At 47.8% G+C, this 15,257-nt stretch overlaps 1 pseudogene; it reads right to left on the reverse strand.

Annotated features, from left to right (window-relative positions):
- Window positions 1-7,655: 7,655 nt before the first annotated feature.
- LOC128850729 (cytochrome b-like) lies at window positions 7,656-8,798 on the reverse strand (annotated as a pseudogene).
- Window positions 8,799-15,257: the final 6,459 nt, after the last annotated feature.

Here is a 15,257-nt window from a genome sequence, read left to right on the forward strand (position 1 = left end):
TGCTTTCTGGAGCTTATCTCTGCTGGGAGCTGTTTCTCTGTCCCAGGATCTCCTCCCTGTCTGTGCTCATAGAGCCCATCCCACCCACTGTGTGCTCAGCTCTGCCCTGCAGACCCCTCCTGGCAGTGGGGCACTGCCCAGGGGCATCACTGGGTGTGCAGGGGCTGAGGAGCAGCTCAGACAAATCCTAACGGGAACTGGAGTCCCGGTGCCATTCAAGAACAGAGAAATAAATTCCCATCCCCACTGCCCCCCAGCACCAGCAGTGGAAACCCTGAAAGCACCGACTCCATCGCTTCCAGGCAGATGCTGCCTCGGTGATGTTCTTCAAAAACCTCCTCTGCAAGTGCCGTGGGGGTGACCTGGAGCTGTGATCAGCCCTGATGCACACAGCACCCTCTGGACAGTAGAAGGACCCTGTTCTGCCCTGCTGGGGGTCGCTCCTTCCCTCCACAGCTTCTCCCACAGCGCCATGGGCAGCTCCCCAGGCAGGCTGAGCACTGACCCTGGCAGGCGGCAGAGTCCCTACCCCAGCACAGAGCCTGGTGTGCAGGGACCCTGCTCTGAACGACAGCCCGGGGCACCCCTGGCTGCACCCCCTGGATTCACAGCCCTTCCAAAGTGCCTCACAAGAGCCCCCTCCTCACATATCCCATGAGCTGGGGGCTGTGCCAGCTTGAGGAGAGCCCACCAGCATCTACACCTGCATTGCCCTGCACCCACACTCACCGTGTCCAGGACTGCAGAGATCTCTCTTCTGGTCAGGTCTCAATCACCCTCCCACTCCTGATGACTTTTAAGCTCTTATCTGCCTCCATCATCTCTCCGAGAAACCCTGGGAGTGCCCTCAGCCCTGCTGGGCTTTGCAGAGTTCCTGGGCAGAGCAGGAGCTCCCTCAGTGCCAAGAGCCCAGCCCAGCTCAGCAGCAGAGGAGCAGCCCAGGGCATTGTAATGACCCCTCTGGTGGCTTTGATGCCGAGTCCATGAACCTCAGACCCTGAGAGGAAGTGGGACAAACTTCTCCAGAAGTCAAAGTCAAATTCAAGCTCCAAAGTTTCTTGTGGTGTTAATGGGTCCCACTGAGGGCACTGCTGAGAAAGCATCTCCAGGGCCCCGTTAGAGCAGGAAAGTGGAGGCAGTGATGAAAGGTTGGGAAAAGCAAGGTCAAGGTGGCTCTGATGCTGAGTCAACCTGGATGTGTTTCAAGAATCCAAAGGGCCAAACCCTGACCCCTCAGCCCCTGGTAATGGAGATCCTGTCCCTCACTCATTCCTCAGGTCTCATCCTGGGACAGTGGCATGTGGGGATGTGCAATGCCAAGGACAGGACTGTGGAAAGAACCCCTCTCAGGCTCCTGGGTGGGGATGAGGAAGCCATGAGACCCTGATGCTCTAAGGGTGAGGTGTTTCCTCCTCTGCAATGCACTGAGAGCAAGTGGTGATTTGGCATCTCTCAATCAAGCATCAATTAGCAATTATCCCTCATTGAACAGCATCATTTTGAAGGAGTGAAAAAGGAAAGATAATCAAAATCCGTGCTTGGAGTAGAAAACTCAGTTTCATATCAAAAAGAGCGGAATGTTCAGAGATGAGGGTCTGATATAGAGCTCACAGTGGACAGATTTGTTAGCACCGGTTTGGAAAGAATAGCTGACAAGTTTTTCCAAGGAAAGGAATCTGACAGAGTGGATTCTTGATGGATGAGGAATTAAATATTGACAAAAGCAACGTGCTCTTAGTGAGATGGGGGAGAGGGTGATGAGCTCTCCAGGAACTCAAACCCAAACTTAAAACCTTTCCAGAGTCCTCATCTCGAACCCGCACCCAAACACTGACTAACTCACATCTAGCCTTGACCCTATCCCATCTTCCCAGGCCAACAGCAGCAGTGGAACCACACCAGTAATTTCACATCATTCCAAGGTTACCATGGTAACAATGTCAGAAAAAAAACCAGATGTGGTTCTAGAGGCAGCACAACTGGGGCTGATGAGCATCCTCCTATCACCTTGTCATTCCAGATCAAGACGTGGGAGCATAAGGAACTGCCCACTGGTTCCTCATGATCTGCAGGTGCCACTCTGTGCCACCCAAGTCAGACTTTTTGGGTCAAATGAACCACTTTTCCGTTCTTATTTACAACACTGACTGTGACAGACACCCAGGCTGTGGACAGGCAGTTCCTCATGCAGCAGCTCCTCTGACTCCTCTTTCTCCCCATACCGACAGTCCTACGTGTCTCACAGAAGGAATCACCCCACAGTGCCTGGATTTGCCCATGGTGGCTCCAACTCACGCTGTTGCCTCTTTGTAGCCTTTCTGATTTGGGGATCCTGCTGGGATAAGGCCTCACTGTCCTGATCCTGGCTTTGTTGGACACCCTGATAGGACCGCCTGTATGTTGATGGGTTTCAGAGAAGGAAATCAAGGACTGCCTGAGCCTCACCCAAGGGCAGGAAGGGTTGTTTGCGTTCGTGGCTGTTGCTGAAGGCTTCCTTGGTCAGAATCAGTCCTGCAGTGTTTTAGGCCCTGGGGCCACACCAGGCTGTACAAATGTAGATCCCCACAGTGGAGGGATGGGACTCAGTCCTTTTCACCTCCCCAGGCATCTCCAGCCTAAGCTTTCTCTCCAGGCCCTTCTCTGAGGGGAACTGGAGCACAGACAGCATGAACAGTTGGTGTTTGACCTCCCAGAGCCACGTCCCTCTTTGAGCTGTCATTGGGCACAGACAAGGGTTGGGACCCAGGGAGGGGGAGGGGCAGGGAAGCCTTTTCTCTTGCTGTAATTTATACACTGATGGAATTTGCTTATTTTCTTCTTCTCTTCATGGTTTTTGTTCCCTCTCCAGCAAGGATTGAATTTTCCTTTGAGCCACCAGCTGTCGTTTCTCAGTTTCTCTTCTTGCTGAAGTCACAGTTATTATGGAAGTTGCTCGGATACTGCCAGCCATGAGGAGGACGTTCTTCAGCATGAGGATGGGGAGGCCCTGGCCCAGGTTGCCCAGAGCAGTGGAGGCAAATATGGGGCCAGTATTCCCAGTATGGACACCACGGACACCAATATGGGCACTGCAGTCTCCAGTGCAGCACCAGTGCTCCCAGTACAGACCAGTAAGGCACCAGAATGGACACCAGTGTTCCCAGCATGGACACCGGAGACACCAATATGGACAATAAGGCATTCAGTACAGACCAGTAAGGTACCTAGAGTGGGACTAATATAAGACCAGTGTTCCCAGTATTGACAGCAGGGCTCCCAGTGGTCCCATTACAGACCGGTAAGACTCAAGTGTGAGACCAGTATGGGACAAATACTCCCAGTCTGGACAGCAGAGACACCAGAATGAACAACAGGGCTCCCACTATGGACCACTAAGCCACCATTGTGGAACCAGTATGGGAACAGTGCTCCCAGTATGAACACCAGATCTCCCAGTGATCCCAGTACAGCATCATCTACAGACCAGTAATACTCAAGAGTGGGACCAGTATGCTACCAGTGCTCCCAGTATGGACTAGTAAGGCACCAGTGTGGACACCAGTATGGGACCAGTACTCCTAGTACAGACACTAGGGACGCCAGTACAGACATCAGTACTCTCAATACGGCAGCCGTGTGGACAAGTGAGGCATAAGTGTGGGGTCAGTACTGGATCAGTGCTCCCATTGTGAACACAAGAGACACCAGTATGGGCAACCAGTAAACCCAATAAGGCACCTATCCCAGTGCAGCATCACCGAAGACCTGAAGGGGCTTTTATGATAAAGATGATGAGACGCTGGAGCAGGTTTCCCAGAGAAGCTGTGGATGTCCCACCATTCATACTGTTCAAGGTCAGGTTGGATGGAGCTTTAAGAACCTCATGGGGTGGAAGGTGTTGCTGCCACAGGCAGGGAAGTTGGACCAGACTGATGTTTGAACCCAAACCATGGTTCTGGCTGTGGCTTCAGTGATGTCATCCTCTGTGATGCTGTCCTGTGTCCTACCAGACCTCCCTGCTGTCCAGGGCAAGTGCACAATGGACTCACTCTCCAGAAGGATCTGGAGGAGGCAGGTGGCCTCTGCGCTGGGAGCTGCCTGCGCCTTGCTCTGTGATGCTCTTGCTCTTTGATGTCCTGACTCCTCTATGACCTTTCTAGGACACAAATTGTCTACGAAAATGTTATGACCAGACCCTACCATAAAGGATACTTCTCTTTCCCTTCTATGAGCCGAACTTTCTGTGACTCAACTTTTCCAGGATCTCACTCTTCTGTAACACAACACTTGTAAGAATTGATCCATCTGTAACTCAAGCTTTCTATGACCCAACTCTTCTCTTACTCTTCCATGACTTCCATTCCATAACTCCTGCATTCTTTGACCCAGCCCTCTATGACTTGATTATTCTCTGATTCTTCTATGACCTGAATTTCTAGGACCCAACTCTTCTATGGGCCAAATAATCTATGCTGTGATACCTCTGTGATGGGACACACCTATGACCATACTCTTCTATGAACCAGCTCTTCTGGGACCCTATAATTAACTGACACTTCTTTGACCTGACCCTGCTCTGATGTCAATCCTCCCAACTCCTCTATGACCCAAATGTTATAGGATCTGCCTTTTCCATGACCCGGCACTTCTATGATGCAATCTTTCAGTGACCCAACACTGCCATGTACCTTCCAAACCAAACTCTTCTATGAGCCGACTCTTCTATCACCCCACTCTTCAACAACTTCTCTATGTCCCGACTCTTCTAAAACCTGAGTCTTCTGTCAACCAAGGTGTCTATCACACAGATCTACTCTGACATTCTATATCTGACTTTTCTATGGCCTTTTCTATGAGCAAACTCTTATATAACATGACATGTCTCTGACTCTTCTATGACCTTTCCATGACACGATTCTTCTCTGACTCTTCTATGAGTCAATGGTTCTATAACTCATTTATCACCAGTCCCTTCTCTGAACCAAGTCTTCTCCAAACCCAACATTCTATGAACTTTCTATTATCAAAAACCTTGGAAACGCCTAATAAATATTCACACTTCAATGACTCAACTTTTCCACAACCTAAAGAGTCTATGACCCTTTTATGACCTCAGTGTTTCATGACCCGAGACTTCTATGACCCAGCTCTGCTATGAGACTTCGAGGACCCAACATGGCTATATCTCTATGTCCGAACACTTTTATCAGCTGTCTCAAACCAAACTCCTCCGTTACTCCTCTATGACCCAACTCTTCTATGACCTGACAAGTCTCACACTGAAATGTTCTAACATTCTCTTATGACCCAGCCCTTTTATGACCCTACCCTTCTATGACTCAACTCTTCTGCAGCTCCATGGAGCTGTGTGAGAGCCTTGGCATCTCACATAACTCTGCAAGACTCTGTTTGGAATTACATGGAATAACTGCACTCAATTTGATTTGGCAGAGCGAGAATCTTCCTGACACCACTGTCACTGTAGTCAAAGCCAGATCTGCCTGCCCAGGGCCTGGGGGTCAGGGCTTGGCCTTTCTGCTTCATCAGGCAAGCCCAGGCTTTTCTCAGCATCACAGCTGCCTGCACAGCACCCTGGCCTGCCTGCAATCATGGCCTCCAATTATTGTCCCTAACGAGTCCCTGGGGAGACTTTGTTAGTAACAATCCTCACTGAGACCAATTAATACTTCAAGATACTCTGAGTTCTGCTTTTGACTTCTTGAGATGTTTCTTCAGTTTCTTCTAAGGAGCTGAGGTTCAAGGACTCATCAGCCAATCCACTCTGGGTCTCATTAAAATACAGAAAATCTTAACGAGCTCTTTCTTCAAGCCTTGTACAGCTCCTTGGAGTCATTTCCCATTGAGGATAAAGAAGAAGATTTCAAAGTCAACCTAAGAAAACTGTATTTCCATTTAAATTTTGTATTACCATACTTTTCATAATCATAGAATAGTTTGGGTTGAAGGGATCTTAAAGCCCATCCAGTTCCACCCCTTGCCATGGGCAGGGACACCTCCCACTGGACCAGGCTGCTCAAGGCCCCATCCAGCCTGGCCTTGAACACATACAGGGAGGTGATATCAACAGCTTCCTTGGGCAACCTGGGTCACTGCCTCACCACCTTCTGTCATGAACAATTTCTTCCTAATGTCTAATCTAAATCTTCCCTCTTCCAATTTTAAAGCTATTTCCTTTTGTCCTCTTACTCCATGACCATTCATGAAAAGACCTCTCTCCTGCTTTCTTGGTGACTTCCCTTCAAGGTACTGGATGGCTGCTATAAGGTCTTTGCAGAGACCTTCTCTTCTCCAGGGCTGAGGAAGTTCCAGGAGAAGATCAATATTTCTTTGGAAAATGTCTTTTGAAAGGGCATGGGATTGGTGGAGGTCTCTTTTCAGGGAGGACAAGTAAGCGTCCTGATGCCCAGGTCCATCTGGCACCACTGGCACCACTCCTATATTGCATGTCCTTTCCCATGCCTGGCCAAAAGATGATCAGGAGAGAGAAAGGCTGTGCCCCAGACCTTGTCCACTCAGATCACATTCCTGGATGTGTGAAAGAGAAGAGAACTGGATTTCCCCTGGGCAGATTCCATCTCACCATCCTCCTATTACCCAAAGCTTCTATGACCTGACCCTTTTATGACCCAACACTTCTATGACCCACGTTCTCTATGACCTGACTCCACCATGACCAGACAGTTACATGAGTGCCTCTTCTATGCCCCAGTCCTTCTGTGACCTCAACCTTCTATGACCTCACTCCTCTAAAAACTCTTTTAGGCCCTGATGCTTATATGCCCTTCTATGACACTTTTATGACTCGAATCTTTTGTGTCCTCACCCTTCTGTGATCCTTTCTATGACACACATTTTCTATGAAACCTTTAGGAACAGACCCTACCATAAATGATACTTCTCTGTCCCTTCTATGACCTGACCTTTCTCTGACCCAACTCCTCTAGGATCTCACTCTTCTGTAACACAGAAAAAAAAAAAAACAACAGAAAAGAAACACCCGGATGCCGCGATTATGAGGGAGAGTGTACCTGAAATAGTATGAATGTATCTGTGAATAACAAGGTTAGAGGGTTAATATGTGCTATGGCCCTGAAAAAGGAACCAGAGGCGCAAAAGAGCAAGTAGTGTGAGGGGTGTAGGGGGAATGAATGGGCCTGAAGCTCGTGTCTTAGGATCTGATATGCGGTGCGGTGCTGATTTCACGTGAGGTGAACGATTAATAAATAACCTGGTTCTCTGGAAGCCTGCCCCGCGAGAGCGTTTGGCACCTTAGCCCGGCTACCATTAATATTATGTATAATCTGGCACTTATCGTATCCTTGGGATGGAATTTTAATGTATAACCTAACATATTATGGGTTTAGCACGTATATGGTAGGGATTATTGGGGAATATCTTAGGTAGACATTCCTTGAAAGTAGGATGAGTTCTGTGAGATTAGAGTCCACTGTAAAGTTAATGTATATAGGACTTACATGTAATGTATTATGTGGTCAGGAATGGTATGTAATAGTACATGAATTATGGCTAAAATGCCCCTTGGGGGGAAGGGGGGTGGAGGAGGTTGTGTATTAAAGGGAAAACTCTAAGAAGGGGTGTAGTCTTCAGTCTTTGGTTTACAAGACCAATGCTTTGTATAAACTATTAGAGTGTTATTAGTAGTTAAGTATTTTGTTTTCTAGTGTGGCAACAATTGGGAAGAGGATTAGGAGGACTGTAAAGTAGGTGAGGGAGGCTAGTTGGCCGATAATGATGAATGGGTGTTCTACTGGTTGGCTGCCGATTCATGTTAAAATAAAGAGGTTAGTTACTAGGATTCAGAACAGGGCTCGTGATAGGGGGCGGAAGGTTATTGTTCGTTGTTTTGATTTGTGTAGGAATGGGGCTAGGAAAAGCACCAGGACAGAAGCTGCTAGGGCTAATACTCCTCCTAGTTTGTTTGGGATGGAGCGTAGGATGGCGTATGGGAATAGGAAGTATCATCCTGGTTTGATGTGTGGGGGTGTTACTAGTGGGTTGGCTGGGGAAAAGTTTTCTGGGTCTCCTAGAAGGGTTGGTGAGAATAGGGCCAGGGTTGTTAGGAAGAAGAGTATTATGATAAATCCTATAAGGTCCTTTATAGAGAAGTAGGGGTGAAATGGAATTTGGTCACAGTTTGATGATAGTCCTAGGGGGTTGTTTGAGCCGGATTCGTGTAGGAAGGTGAGGTGGATAAAGGTTAGGCCCGCGATTGCGAATGGGAGGAGGAAGTGTAGGGCGAAGAAGCGAGTTAATGTGGGGTTGTCTACTGAGAAGCCTCCTCAAGCTCATTCTACGATGGATTGACCAATGTAGGGGATAGCAGAGAATAGGTTGGTAATGACGGTGGCACCTCAGAATGATATTTGTCCTCATGGAAGGACGTATCCTACGAAGGCAGTTGCTGTTAGGGTAAGGAGGAGGATGACTCCTGTGTTTCAGGTTTCTTTGTATAAGTATGAGCCGTAATAGAATCCACGTCCGATGTGGAAGTAGATGCAGATGAAGAATATTGAGGCTCCGTTTGCATGTAGGTTGCGGATTAGTCAGCCATATTGGACATTTCGGCATGTGAGGGTGACGGAGGAAAAGGCTAGGGTTGTGTCTGCGGTGTAATGTACTGCTAGCAGTAGGCCTGTTGTAATTTGTACAATTAAGCAGATGCCTAGGAGTGAGCCAAAGTTTCATCAGGTGGAAATGTTGGGGCGAGTAGGTAGGTCGATTAGGGAATTATTGATTATTTTTATTAGAGGGTGGTGTTTTCGTAGGTTTGGGGCCATTGGTTTTATTGTTCTGTGTGTTGTTAGGGTAATAAGGATTGATAGGGCGAATGATCCTAGGTAGGTTTTAATGAGTCCGGTGTGGACGGTGGTGGCTGTTTTGGATGCTATGAGTTGTAGGTCGGCGAGTCCTTCTGGCCCTATTTTTTTATATCATGATAGATCAATTAGGAGCTTGTGATTAGGAGCTTGAATAAGACTTGACAGGTCTTGCTCTGACTTTTCTATTCCCTGACTCTTCTATGACCCTTCCATGACACAATTCTTCAATGACTCTTCTATGAATCAATGGTTGTACAACTTGTCTATGACCCGACCCTCCTCTGAACCAACTCTTCTCCGAACTGAACATTCAATGAACTTTCTATGACAAAAACCTTGAATACCCCTAATAAACATTCACACTTCAATGACTCAACTCTTCCATGACCTAAAGAGTCTATGACCCTTTTATGACCTCAGCCTTCTATGACCCAAGACTTCTATGATGCAGCTCTGCTATGAGACTTCTATGACCCAACCTGGCTATGAGACCTCTGTGACCGAACAGTTCTATGAACCATCTCAAACCAAACTCTTCTGTTACTCCTCTATGACCCAACTCTTCTATGACCCCACAACTCTCACAGTGAAGTGTCCTAATGCTCTTCTGTGACCCAGAAGTTTTACAACCCTACTCTTCTATAACTAAATGATTCTACAACTCCATGCATCTGTGTGAGAGCCTTGGCATCTCCCATAACTCTGCAAGACTCTATATGGAATTACATGGAATAACTGCACCCAATTTGATTTGCCCGAGCGAGAATCTTCCTGACACCACTGTCACTGTAGTCAAAGCCAGATCTGCCTGCCCAGGGCCTGGGGGTCAGGGCTTGGCCTTTCTACTTCATCAGGCAAGCCCAGGCTTTTCTCAGCATCACAGCTGCCTGCACAGCACCTTTGCCTGCCTGCAATCATGGCCTCCAATTCTCGGCCCTAACGAGTCCCTGGGGAGAACTATCCTCACTGAGACCAATCAATACTTCAAGATACTCTGAGTTCTGCTTTTAACTTCTTGAGATGTTTCTTCAGTTTCTTCTAAGGAGCTGAGGTTCAAGGACTCATCAGCCAATCCACCCTGGGTCTCATTAAAATACAGAAAATCTTAATGATCTCTTTCTTCAAGTCTTGTACAGCTCTTTGGAGTCATTTCCCATTGAGGATAAAGAAGAAGATTTCAAAGTGAACCTAAGAAAAATATATCTCCATTTAAACTTTGTATTACCATACTTTTCATAATCATAGAATAGTTTGGGTTGAAGGGATCTTAAAGCCCATCCAGTTCCACCCCTTGCCATGGGCAGGGACACCTCCCACTGGACCAGGCTGCTCAAGGCCCCATCCAGCCTGGCCTTGAACACATACAGGGAGGTGATATCAACAGCTTCCTTGGGCAACCTGGGTCACTGTCTCACCACCTTCTTTCTGAACAATTTCTGCCTAATGTTTAATGTAAATCTTCCCTCTTCCAATTTCTTTCTTGGCGATTCCCTTCAGGTACTGGACAGCTGTTATAAGGTCTCTGCTGAGGAATTTCCAGGAGAAGATCCATATTTCTTTGGAAGATGTCTTTTGAAAGGACATGGGATTGGTGGAGGTCTCTTGTGAGTGAGGACAAGCAAGTGTCCTGCTGCCCAGGTCCTTTTCCTTGTGGCACTCCTCAGCCGGACAGGTCTCTGCCCAGGCTGCTCTATGGAAATGTTTTTTGACTGAGCTAGTAATAGTTTAATAGGTGAAAGAAAAGAGTTAGAACCCAACATAATCGAATCCCAAAACCAATGCAAATGCCATCACTTGCCACCTCCCTCAAGCAGAATGACACCCCTCCAGTCTACCACCACTCTTCACCTTGAATGATAAAATTCTCCACTTCTTCCTTCTTCTGCCACACTTTTTATTACTGACTGTGGCATCTATAATATGGGATCTCCTTTTGCTCAGTCGGGGTCATCTCTCCTGCCTGTCTCCTCCTGACAACTTCTTGCCCACCCCCAGCCACTCACTGGGAGGGAGCAGAGTGAGCAACTCCTGATGCTGTGCAGAGGAGACAATCACTGCCCTCACTCTTCTGGCACCAGGACGATGCCACAGGACCCAAAGACTCTCACCTTTCGAAAGGGAAGTGGAGAAACTGGAGAGTGTCTGGAGGAGGTCTGCCAGGATGGAGTAAGGGGATCACAGCATGAGGTGTGAGGGCACACTTGGCATTGACCAGCTCCATGAACACAGATATCAGTCATCTGTGATACATGGGGACATCCACCTCCTTGTCCAGAGGAGAGGGATCCTTCTGCCAGTCTCTTGGCCCATCCCCAGTTTTACACTGGAAGCAGAACTGAAACACAATGACTTGGGTTCTTTCAGCTTAATTGCTAAAAGCAAGGGAGGTGGAGGCATCTCAGAGCTTCCAGTTTGCTGTGGAAGACTTAAGAGCTGTGTGAAAGGAAGAGAGGAGAACAATTTAGAACAGTTTTGCCTTTAGATCATTTCACGTTTGAAGGCTCAGCGTTCCGCATTCTATCACTGACAGCCTGAAACCTCACCTGCTTTTCTACATTGCCTCTCAGACCTGACCAAGTGATGAAAGAAAGGAAGAAGAGCATCCCTAGGCCTCTGTGAACCTCCTGGGTTCTGGCACTGGGGTGGCTTCGATGTCATTCCATTTTTAACCCCATAAAGAACCAACCTTGGAAGTCACTTTGCAAGTCTGACTCAACAAGGCCCATGGACAGGTCAGGCTGTGTCTGTGTCTGTGTCTGGAGACACGCACACCTACAGCTCAGATCAAGTTGAAGATGTAAGTCAAACCTGGTCTCCTGGGCCATGGACAGAGGGTTGTCGCTGTTGAGACACGACACGGTGATGTGGAAGCAAGTTTCTTTATTGAAGTTACAGGGCTGGCCGGCCCCCGCACTTGATCTTACACGCGCCTCTTATACCCTTGATTAACACACGCGTCTCCGCATGATTGGATTAGCTTATACATAAACAATCTGTGAATGGATGGTACTACTTTCATGCATGGTCCTATATTGTCTGCCCACTTCCCGTGCCACGACCTCCTTCCAGGTGCATTAATCAGGGGTCCTCAGCCCGCTGTGGACCCCCACAATTCCCCCTTTTTCTATTTGTGCTAAAGAAAATTGCCCGTTAAAGATTGCCTGTGTCGGCTGCTGCGGGGCCCTTCGCAGCAGACACACAATGCAGGGCAACATCGACAGCACAACTACAAACATACCCACTCTTGAAACAGGGAAGCAAAGCAGCATCAATACTTGACCGCACTGAGTAATATCATAGGTGCATCTGAAAAGTATACAAACATTGACTTATACTCCATTTCTACTGATCCTAACAGCTCTAACTTGTGGTTCCAGTACATGACTTATACTCTATTTCTACTGATCCTAAAAACTCTAACTTGTGGTTCCGGTATACGATTTATACTCCAGTTGTTATGGCAGTTCTTTGATGTTAGCAAGGGCTATCCATCACACTCATCTCCAGCTGTTTGATTCTCCACACGTGGCCTCCGTGGCTTATCCACAGCAGGGCGAACACAACGAGCAGGGTACCACCGAGGTCCTTCATCTGTGGAAACACAAGCATACCCTCGACCCCAAGTTAATAGCTTGCATGGGCCTGACCACTGACCACTTTGAAGGTCCTTCACTTGAACCTTCACTCCATCAGAGATAGCTGTGGTAGACTTCAAGGATTCAAAATGTCGAATCATTGGGGGATTCTGATGTTCCTCATTGATAGTTAAGAAATTTAATACATACATCACCTTGTTCAGCCTTGCGTCAGGTGATTCCCCACGCATTCCCATCTTTTGTTTTTGTAAAAGGCACTTAAGTGTACCATGGGCACATCCTACAAGTGCCTGACTGGTGGGGGAGTGAGGAACACCTGTAGCATGGCTGACACCCCAAGACTCTAAAAATGCTTTCACTCCCCCAGAAACATAAGCGGGACCATTGTCAGTTTTAATTTGTCGAGGAACACCACAGGTGGCGAAGGCTTTTTGCCAATGCCCAATAGCATCTTTTGCTGTTTCTCCAGTATGTGCAGTAGCAATAATGACAGAAGAAAAGGTATCAATTGATACATGTACATACTTTTGTCGGCCAAATTCCGTAATATGAGTTATATCAGTTTGCCAAATTTGTAGGGCCTGTAAGCCTCTAGGATTTACTCCATAAACTGTTGGAAAATGTTGGCCTTGACAATCCGGACATGAGGCAACGATAGATCGAGCTTCAGTAGTAGAAAGCTGAAACTGTCTCTTGAGTGCTCTGTGACCCTGGTGAAAAAATTGATGAGAAGCAATTGCTTGAATCCCATGTCCGAGGGGTTTGAGGTTTACCGGAGGAACCCCCAAAGGTTGGCTTGGCGTTTTGAAGCAGCCGCCTCAGTGCACCCCCCGCCCCATCTCTCCCGCCATGGGATTTTCCCAATCATCCGGCTCATCTGGCAAAGGCGGGAATGCCAAGAGATTGTACACTTTGGGTGCCCCTCACTCTTCAGGGGGCAGTGGAGGGGCGGACAGCGTTACGGGGTTAACCCACCGTCGGCTTTGTTTATCTGTTTCATTGTCTGACTCATCAACAAGAAAACTTTTTCGTGCTAACCGAGATGGTTTTTTCTTTGGGTGCGTTACCGGATTTCTTGAATTTAGGTGTTGAAACTCAAGATAGAGATGCAGAGTCTGGGTCAGCAGTTAATATAGAAAATTCCTCTTGCTCCGTTAACAGATCCTCAGCAGATGGAGGCTCGTCTCGGGAGGCAAGGGGTGAAAGATCTTGCTCTGCCCGATCCCTCTGTTTTTTAAAGTCTTTCCAAGTATCAAACAAAAGGCACCATGTGGTTAACAAAAATACCAACTCTTTGTCTCCGTGTGAAGCGCTATCAAACAGCCTGTTCCTTATTTCTTTCCAATTCGAAACAGTAAATGATGTTATTATATGTGGAGTATAAGCATGTATCTTGCTCCATCAGAGCATCTTTTGCAACATTAATTCCTCTAGCTTTACCCCCTGCTTTTCTAGTATTTGCTTCCACATGCTTATAATCATTTCCCCCTCTTTTGTTAGTGAGGCTCCCATCTTTTTCCCCTGCAGCTGACCTGCACTCGGTGGCTTCTTAAAAGTCCCGGATATGGAATTAAGCAGCTTCTCTCGCCACTCCTCTTCGCTGTTCTCCACAAAAAATCTATTAGCAGCTTCTCTCACCAGCTCCTCTTGGCTATTCTTGCCGAAAACTCTTTTAGCAGCTTTTCTTGTCGCTCCTCTTGGCTATTCCTGCGGAAAAGTCTTTTTTAGTGGCTGTGCCACCACGGGAAACCCCGAAATTAAAACTCTCGGAGAATCGCTCGCTATATCACGTCGGGGTCACCAGATGTCGCTGCTGAGACACAACGCGGGGATGTGGAAGCAGTTTCTTTATTGGTGTTCCATGGCTGGGCCGCACGGGTTTGATCCTACATGCGCCTCATTTACCCTTTATTAACACACCCGTCTCTGCATGATTGGATTAGATTATACATAAACATCCCAACCATGAGGAGGGACTTTTACTACATGGAAACTTCTGTCCTCCTCCTTTGCTCACTGATACCTCTGCCCTGGGTCGTTGCTGAGTCCTGAAAGGTTTCTCACAACCCCAGCCCTCTCAGCCTCTCTTTGTCCATAATGTGCTCCAGGCCCAATCATCCTTCTGGCCTCTGCAGGACTCGCTCCAGGCTGGGCAGGGTCTTCCTTGTGCTGGGAGCCCCATCCGGGACACAGCAGCCCTGGTGTATACTGCGGTGGGTTAACCTTGTCCAGCAGCTTGACCCCACCCAGCTGCTCCCTCCCTGCCCAGAACCAATGGGACAGAGGAAGAGAGTGAACCAGGAAAGCTCATGGGTCAAGAGAAAGCAAAAGAGGTCAGGGACCAGTCACTGGCACTGGCACAGACGTGTGGACTTGCTGAAGATCAATTGAATTTATTGACAGTTAAGAAAGTTCTGCATTGCGAGAAACAAGAACAAAATATTTCAGCCCATTCCCCTCCCGCTTTCTCTCACACTCAAATGACTCCTTTGCTTCCAGTTCCTCTGACCATCCCAACTCCAGGAGAAGCATGGAGGGTGGTGAAGAGGGGGTTAACAGTCAGTAAAGAACATCTCTGCTGCTCCTTCCTCCTCACACTTCTTTCTGCTCCAGTGTGGGTCATCTCCATGGGATCCCATCACATTTGTGGTCAAATCTCTGTGTGGTTCATTCCTTTCTCTCTACTCATGAGGCAGTGTCAGGGCCCTGAGAGCATCCATGGACCTTCATGGCCCTGACCAGCATCACCTAGAGCTCCACCCATCCCTCTGTCCATGGCCCAGGAGACCAGGTTTGACTTACATCTCCAGCTTGATCTCGA

This window comes from Cuculus canorus, unplaced genomic scaffold, assembly GCF_017976375.1.
Source record: "Cuculus canorus isolate bCucCan1 unplaced genomic scaffold, bCucCan1.pri scaffold_63_arrow_ctg1, whole genome shotgun sequence".
Classification (NCBI taxonomy): Eukaryota; Metazoa; Chordata; class Aves; order Cuculiformes; family Cuculidae; genus Cuculus; species Cuculus canorus.